The sequence below is a fragment of the Phaenicophaeus curvirostris genome, chromosome 1 (genome assembly GCF_032191515.1).
Source record: "Phaenicophaeus curvirostris isolate KB17595 chromosome 1, BPBGC_Pcur_1.0, whole genome shotgun sequence".
Lineage (NCBI taxonomy): Eukaryota > Metazoa > Chordata > Aves > Cuculiformes > Cuculidae > Phaenicophaeus > Phaenicophaeus curvirostris.
Window position 1 is genome coordinate 77,117,762 of NC_091392.1, and position 7,935 is coordinate 77,125,696.

The window sequence follows — 7,935 nt, forward strand, 5'->3', positions numbered from 1 at the left end:
GAGCTTTCACTGCAAGCTGCACATTCCCTCCTAACAGCAAGCTTTAGGATAGGCTACTGAGCTGTGACTTATTTTCGCCTAGTAAGGCGCTATTGGAATAAGAGTATCTATGTCCCGCAGGGAAGCGGCTACCATCTAAGGCTTGCTCTCGTTAGAGTCGTCTCTAGAAGCGCTTTCACTGCTAGCTGCACGTTCCCTCCTAATAGCAAGCTTTAGTATAGGGTACAGCGTTCTGTCTTACTTCCGCCTAATAAGGCGATTTGGAAAAGAGATTTTCTATCTCCCGCAGGAAAGATCAAATATTGGCTCTCGTTAGAGTCCTGCCTCGAAGCGCTTTCACTGCAAGCTGAAGACTCCCTCCTAACAGCAAGCTTTAGGATAGGCTACTGAGCTGTGTCTTACTTTCGATTAATAAGGCGATTTTGGAATGAGAGCGTATATCACCCGCAGGGAAGCTGCTACAATCAAATGTTTGCTCTCGTTAGAGTTCTCTCTAGAAGAGCTTTCACTGCAAGCTGCACATTCCCTCCTAACAGCAAGCTTTAGGATAGGCTACTGAGCTGTGACTTAGTTTAGCCTAATAAGGCGATTTTGGAAAAGAGAGTATGTATCTCCCGCAGGGAAGCTGCTACCATCAAATGCTTACTCTCGTTATAGTTCTCTCTCGAAGCGCTTTCACTGCAAGCTGAAGATTCCCTCCTAACAGCAAGCTTTAGGATAGGCTACTGAGCAGTGACTTACTTTCGCCTAATCACGCGATTTTGGAAAAGAGAGTATCTCCCGCAAGGACGCTGCTACCATCAAATGATGCCTATCGTTATAGTTCTCTCTCGAAGCGCTTTCACTGCAAGCTGAAGATTCCCTCCCAACAGCAAGCTTTAGGATAGGCTACTGAGCTGTGGATTACTTTCGCCTAATAAGGCGATTTTGGAATGAGAGCGTATATCACCCGCAGGGAAGCTGCTACAATCAAATGTTTGCTCTCGTTAGAGTTCTCTCTAGAAGAGCTTTCACTGCAAGCTGCACATTCCCTCCTAACAGCAAGCTTTAGGATAGGCTACTGAGCAGTGACTTAGTTTAGCCTAATAAGGCGATTTTGGAATGAGAGCGTATATCACCCGCAGGGAAGCTGCTACAATCAAATGTTTGCTCTCGTTAGAGTTCTCTCTAGAAGAGCTTTCACTGCAAGCTGCACATTCCCTCCTAACAGCAAGCTTTAGGATAGGCTACTGAGCTGTGACTTATTTTCGCCTAATCACGCGATTTTGGAAAAGAGATTATCTCCCGCAAGGAAGCTGCTACCATCAAATGATGCCTATCGTTATAGTTCTCTCTCGAAGCGCTTTCACTGCAAGCTGAAGATTCCCTCCTAACAGCAAGCTTTAGGATAGGCTACTGAGCTGTGACTTATTTTCGCCTAGTAAGGCGATATTGGAATAAGAGTGTCTATGTCTCGCTGGGAAGCGGCTACCATCTAAGGCTTGATCTCGTTAGAGTCGTCTCTAGAAGCGCTTTCACTGCAAGCTGAAGATTCCCTCCTAACAGCAAGCTTTAGGATAGGCTACTGAGTTGTGTCTTACTTTCGCATAATCTGGCGATTTTGGAATGAGAGTATCTATCACCCGCAGGGAAGCTGCTACAATCAAATGCTTGCTCTCGTTAGAGTTCTCTCTCGAAGCGCTTTCACTGCAAGCTGAAGATTCCCTCCTAACAGCAAGCTTTAGGATAGGCTACTGAGCAGTGACTTAGTTTAGCCTAATAAGGCGATTTTGGAAAAGAGAGTATGTATCTCCCGCAAGGAAGCTGCTACCATCAAATGCTTACTCTCGTTAGAGTCCTGCCTCGAAGCGCTTTCACTGCAAGCTGAAGATTCCCTCCTAACAGCAAGCTTTAGGATAGGCTACTGAGCAGTGACTTAGTTTAGCCTAATAAGGCGATTTTGGAAAAGAGAGTATGTATCTCCCGCAAGGAAGCTGCTACCATCAAATGCTTACTCTCGTTAGAGTCCTGCCTCGAAGCGCTTTCACTGCAAGCTGAAGATTCCCTCCTAACAGCAAGCTTTAGGATAGGCTACTGAGCAGTGACTTATTTTCGCCTAATCACGCCTATCGCCTAGTAAGGCGATATTGGAATAAGAGTATCTATGTCTCGCAGGGAATCGGCTACCATCTAAGGCTTTCTCTCGTTAGAGTCCCTTACTCGACGCGCTTTCACTGCAAGCTGAAGATTCTCTCCTAAGAGCAAGCTTTAGGATAGGCTACTGAGCTGTGGATTACTTTCGCCTAATAAGGCGATTTTGGAATGAGAGCGTATATCACCCGCAGGGAAGCTGCTACAATCAAATGTTTGCTCTCGTTAGAGTTCTCTCTAGAAGAGCTTTAACTGCAAGCTGAAGACTCCCTCCTAACAGCAAGCTTTAGGATAGGCTACTGAGCTGTGGCTTACTTTCGCCTAATCACGCGATTTTGGAAAAGAGAGTATCTCCCGCAAGGACGCTGCTACCATCAAATGCTTACTCTCGTTAGAGTCCTGCCTCGAAGCGCTTTCACTGCAAGCTGAAGATTCCCTCCTAACAGCAAGCTTTAGGATAGGCTACTGAGCAGTGACTTACTTTCGCCTAATAAGGCGATTTTGGAATGAGAGTATCTATCTCCCGCAGGGAAGCTGATACAATCAAATGGTGGCTCTCGTCAGAGTCCCTCACTCGAAGCGCTTTCACTCCAAGCTGCAGATTCCCTCCTAACAGCAAGCTTTAGGATAGGCTACTGAGCAGTGACTTACTTTCGCCTAATCACACGATTTTGGAAAAGAGAGTATGTATCTCCCGCAAGGAAGCTGCTACCATCAAATGATAGCTATCGTTATAGTTCTCTCTCGAAACGCTTTCACTGCAAGCTTAAGATTCCCTCCTAACAGCAAGCTTTAGGATAGGCTACTGAGCTGTGACTTATTTTTGCCTAGTAAGGCGATATTGGAATAAGAGTATCTATCACCCGCAGGGAAGCTGCTACAATCAAATTCTTGCTCTCGTTAGAGTCCTGTCTGGAAGCGCTTTCAGTGCAAGCTGCACATTCCCTCCTAACAGCAAGCTTTAGGATAGGCTACTGAGCTGTGGCTTACTTTCGCCTAGTAAGGCGCTATTGGAATAAGAGTATCTATGTCCCGCAGGGAAGCGGCTACCATCTAAGGCTTGCTCTCGTTAGAGTCGTCTCTAGAAGCGCTTTCACTGCTAGCTGCACGTTCCCTCCTAATAGCAAGCTTTAGTATAGGGTACAGCGTTCTGTCTTACTTCCGCCTAACAAGGCGATTTGGAAAAGAGATTTTCTATCTCCCGCAGGAAAGATGCTAACATCAAATATTGGCTCTCGTTAGAGTCCTGCCTCGAAGCGCTTTCACTGCAAGCTGAAGACTCCCTCCTAACAGCAAGCTTTAGGATAGGCTACTGAGCTGTGTCTTACTTTCGATTAATAAGGCGATTTTGGAATGAGAGTATCTATCACCCGCAGGAAAGCTGCTACAATCAAATGTTTGTTCTCGTTAGAGTTCGCTCTAGAAGAGCTTTCACTGCAAGCTGCACATTCCCTCCTAACAGCAAGCTTTAGGATAGGCTACTGAGCTGTGACTTATTTTCGCCTAATAAGGTGATTTGGAAAAGAGATTTTCTATCTCCCGCAGAGAAGATGCTACCATCAAATGTTTGCTCTCGTTAGAGTTCTCTCTAGAAGAGCTTTCACTGCAAGCTGCAGATTCCCTCCTAACAGCAAGCTTTAGGATAGGCTACTGATCAGTGACTTAGTTTAGCCTAATAAGGCGATTTTGGAAAAGAGAGTATGTATCTCCCGCAGGGAAGCTGCTACTATCAAATGCTTACTCTCGTTAGAGTCCTGCCTCGAAGCGCTTTCACTGCAAGCTGCACATTCCCTCCTAACAGCAAGCTTTAGGATAGGCTACTGAGCAGTGACTTAGTTTAGCCTAATAAGGCGATTTTGGAATGAGAGCGTATATCACCCGCAGGGAAGCTGCTACAATCAAATGTTTGCTCTCGTTAGAGTTCTCTCTAGAAGAGCTTTCACTGCAAGCTGCACATTCCCTCCTAACAGCAAGCTTTAGGATAGGCTACTGAGCTGTGACTTATTTTCGCCTAATCACGCGATTTTGGAAAAGAGAGTATGTATCTCCCGCAAGGAAGCTGCTACCATCAAATGATAGCTATCGTTATAGTTCTCTCTCGAAACGCTTTCACTGCAAGCTTAAGATTCCCTCCTAACAGCAAGCTTTAGGATAGGCTACTGAGCTGTGACTTATTTTCGCCTAGTAAGGCGATATTGGAATAAGAGTATCTATCACCCGCAGGGAAGCTGCTACAATCAAATTCTTGCTCTCGTTAGAGTCCTGTCTGGAAGCGCTTTCAGTGCAAGCTGCACATTCCCTCCTAACAGCAAGCTTTAGGATAGGCTACTGAGCTGTGACTTATTTTCGCCTAGTAAGGCGCTATTGGAATAAGAGTATCTATGTCCCGCAGGGAAGCGGCTACCATCTAAGGCTTGCTCTCGTTAGAGTCGTCTCTAGAAGCGCTTTCACTGCAAGCTGAAGATTCCCTCCTAACAGCAAGCTTTAGGATAGGCTACTGAGTTGTGTCTTACTTTCGCATAATCTGGCGATTTTGGAATGAGAGTATCTATCACCCGCAGGGAAGCTGCTACAATCAAATGCTTGCTCTCGTTAGAGTTCTCTCTCGAAGCGCTTTCACTGCAAGCTGAAGATTCCCTCCTAACAGCAAGCTTTAGGATAGGCTACTGAGCAGTGACTTAGTTTAGCCTAATAAGGCGATTTTGGAAAAGAGAGTATCTCCCGCAAGGACGCTGCTACCATCAAATGCTTACTCTCGTTAGAGTCCTGCCTCGAAGCGCTTTCACTGCAAGCTGAAGATTCCCTCCTAACAGCAAGCTTTAGGATAGGCTACTGAGCAGTGACTTACTTTCGCCTAATAAGGCGATTTTGGAATGAGAGTATCTATCTCCCGCAGGGAAGCTGATACAATCAAATGGTGGCTCTCGTCAGAGTCCCTCACTCGAAGCGCTTTCACTCCAAGCTGCAGATTCCCTCCTAACAGCAAGCTTTAGGATAGGCTACTGAGCAGTGACTTACTTTCGCCTAATCACACGATTTTGGAAAAGAGAGTATGTATCTCCCGCAAGGAAGCTGCTACCATCAAATGATAGCTATCGTTATAGTTCTCTCTCGAAACGCTTTCACTGCAAGCTTAAGATTCCCTCCTAACAGCAAGCTTTAGGATAGGCTACTGAGCTGTGACTTATTTTTGCCTAGTAAGGCGATATTGGAATAAGAGTATCTATCACCCGCAGGGAAGCTGCTACAATCAAATTCTTGCTCTCGTTAGAGTCCTGTCTGGAAGCGCTTTCAGTGCAAGCTGCACATTCCCTCCTAACAGCAAGCTTTAGGATAGGCTACTGAGCTGTGACTTATTTTCGCCTAGTAAGGCGCTATTGGAATAAGAGTATCTATGTCCCGCAGGGAAGCGGCTACCATCTAAGGCTTGCTCTCGTTAGAGTCGTCTCTAGAAGCGCTTTCACTGCTAGCTGCACGTTCCCTCCTAATAGCAAGCTTTAGTATAGGGTACAGCGTTCTGTCTTACTTCCGCCTAACAAGGCGATTTGGAAAAGAGATTTTCTATCTCCCGCAGGAAAGATGCTAACATCAAATATTGGCTCTCGTTAGAGTCCTGCCTCGAAGCGCTTTCACTGCAAGCTGAAGACTCCCTCCTAACAGCAAGCTTTAGGATAGGCTACTGAGCTGTGTCTTACTTTCGATTAATAAGGCGATTTTGGAATGAGAGTATCTATCACCCGCAGGAAAGCTGCTACAATCAAATGTTTGTTCTCGTTAGAGTTCGCTCTAGAAGAGCTTTCACTGCAAGCTGCACATTCCCTCCTAACAGCAAGCTTTAGGATAGGCTACTGAGCTGTGACTTATTTTCGCCTAATAAGGTGATTTGGAAAAGAGATTTTCTATCTCTCGCAGAGAAGATGCTACCATCAAATGTTTGCTCTCGTTAGAGTTCTCTCTAGAAGAGCTTTCACTGCAAGCTGCAGATTCCCTCCTAACAGCAAGCTTTAGGATAGGCTACTGATCAGTGACTTAGTTTAGCCTAATAAGGCGATTTTGGAAAAGAGAGTATGTATCTCCCGCAGGGAAGCTGCTACTATCAAATGCTTACTCTCGTTAGAGTCCTGCCTCGAAGCGCTTTCACTGCAAGCTGCACATTCCCTCCTAACAGCAAGCTTTAGGATAGGCTACTGAGCAGTGACTTAGTTTAGCCTAATAAGGCGATTTTGGAATGAGAGCGTATATCACCCGCAGGGAAGCTGCTACAATCAAATGTTTGCTCTCGTTAGAGTTCTCTCTAGAAGAGCTTTCACTGCAAGCTGCACATTCCCTCCTAACAGCAAGCTTTAGGATAGGCTACTGAGCTGTGACTTATTTTCGCCTAATCACGCGATTTTGGAAAAGAGAGTATGTATCTCCCGCAAGGAAGCTGCTACCATCAAATGATAGCTATCGTTATAGTTCTCTCTCGAAACGCTTTCACTGCAAGCTTAAGATTCCCTCCTAACAGCAAGCTTTAGGATAGGCTACTGAGCTGTGACTTATTTTCGCCTAGTAAGGCGATATTGGAATAAGAGTATCTATCACCCGCAGGGAAGCTGCTACAATCAAATTCTTGCTCTCGTTAGAGTCCTGTCTGGAAGCGCTTTCAGTGCAAGCTGCACATTCCCTCCTAACAGCAAGCTTTAGGATAGGCTACTGAGCTGTGACTTATTTTCGCCTAGTAAGGCGCTATTGGAATAAGAGTATGTATCTCCCGCAAGGAAGCGGCTACCATCTAAGGCTTGCTCTCGTTAGAGTCGTCTCTAGAAGCGCTTTCACTGCTAGCTGCACGTTCCCTCCTAATAGCAAGCTTTAGTATAGGGTACAGCGTTCTGTCTTACTTCCGCCTAATAAGGCGATTTGGAAAAGAGATTTTCTATCTCCCGCAGGAAAGATGCTAACATCAAATATTGGCTCTCGTTAGAGTCCTGCCTCGAAGCGCTTTCACTGCAAGCTGAAGACTCCCTCCTAACAGCAAGCTTTAGGATAGGCTACTGAGCTGTGTCTTACTTTCGATTAATAAGGCGATTTTGGAATGAGAGTATCTATCACCCGCAGGAAAGCTGCTACAATCAAATGTTTGTTCTCGTTAGAGTTCGCTCTAGAAGAGCTTTCACTGCAAGCTGCACATTCCCTCCTAACAGCAAGCTTTAGGATAGGCTACTGAGCTGTGACTTATTTTCGCCTAATGAGGTGATTTGGAAAAGAGATTTTCTATCTCCCGCAGAGAAGATGCTACCATCAAATGTTTGCTCTCGTTAGAGTTCTCTCTAGAAGAGCTTTCACTGCAAGCTGCAGATTCCCTCCTAACAGCAAGCTTTAGGATAGGCTACTGATCAGTGACTTAGTTTAGCCTAATAAGGCGATTTTGGAAAAGAGAGTATGTATCTCCCGCAGGGAAGCTGCTACCATCAAATGCTTACTCTCGTTAGAGTCCTGCCTCGAAGCGCTTTCACTGCAAGCTGAAGATTCCCTCCTAACAGCAAGCTTTAGGATAGGCTACTGAGCTGTGGCTTACTTTCGCCTAATCACGCGATTTTGGAAAAGAGAGTATCTCCCGCAAGGACGCTGCTACCATCAAATGATGCCTATCGTTATAGTTCTCTCTCGAAGCGCTTTCACTGCAAGCTGCACATTCCCTCCTAACAGCAAGCTTTAGGATAGGCTACTGAGCAGTGACTTAGTTTAGCCTAATAAGGCGATTTTGGAATGAGAGCGTATATCACCCGCAGGGAAGCTGCTACAATCAAATGTTTGCTCTCGTTA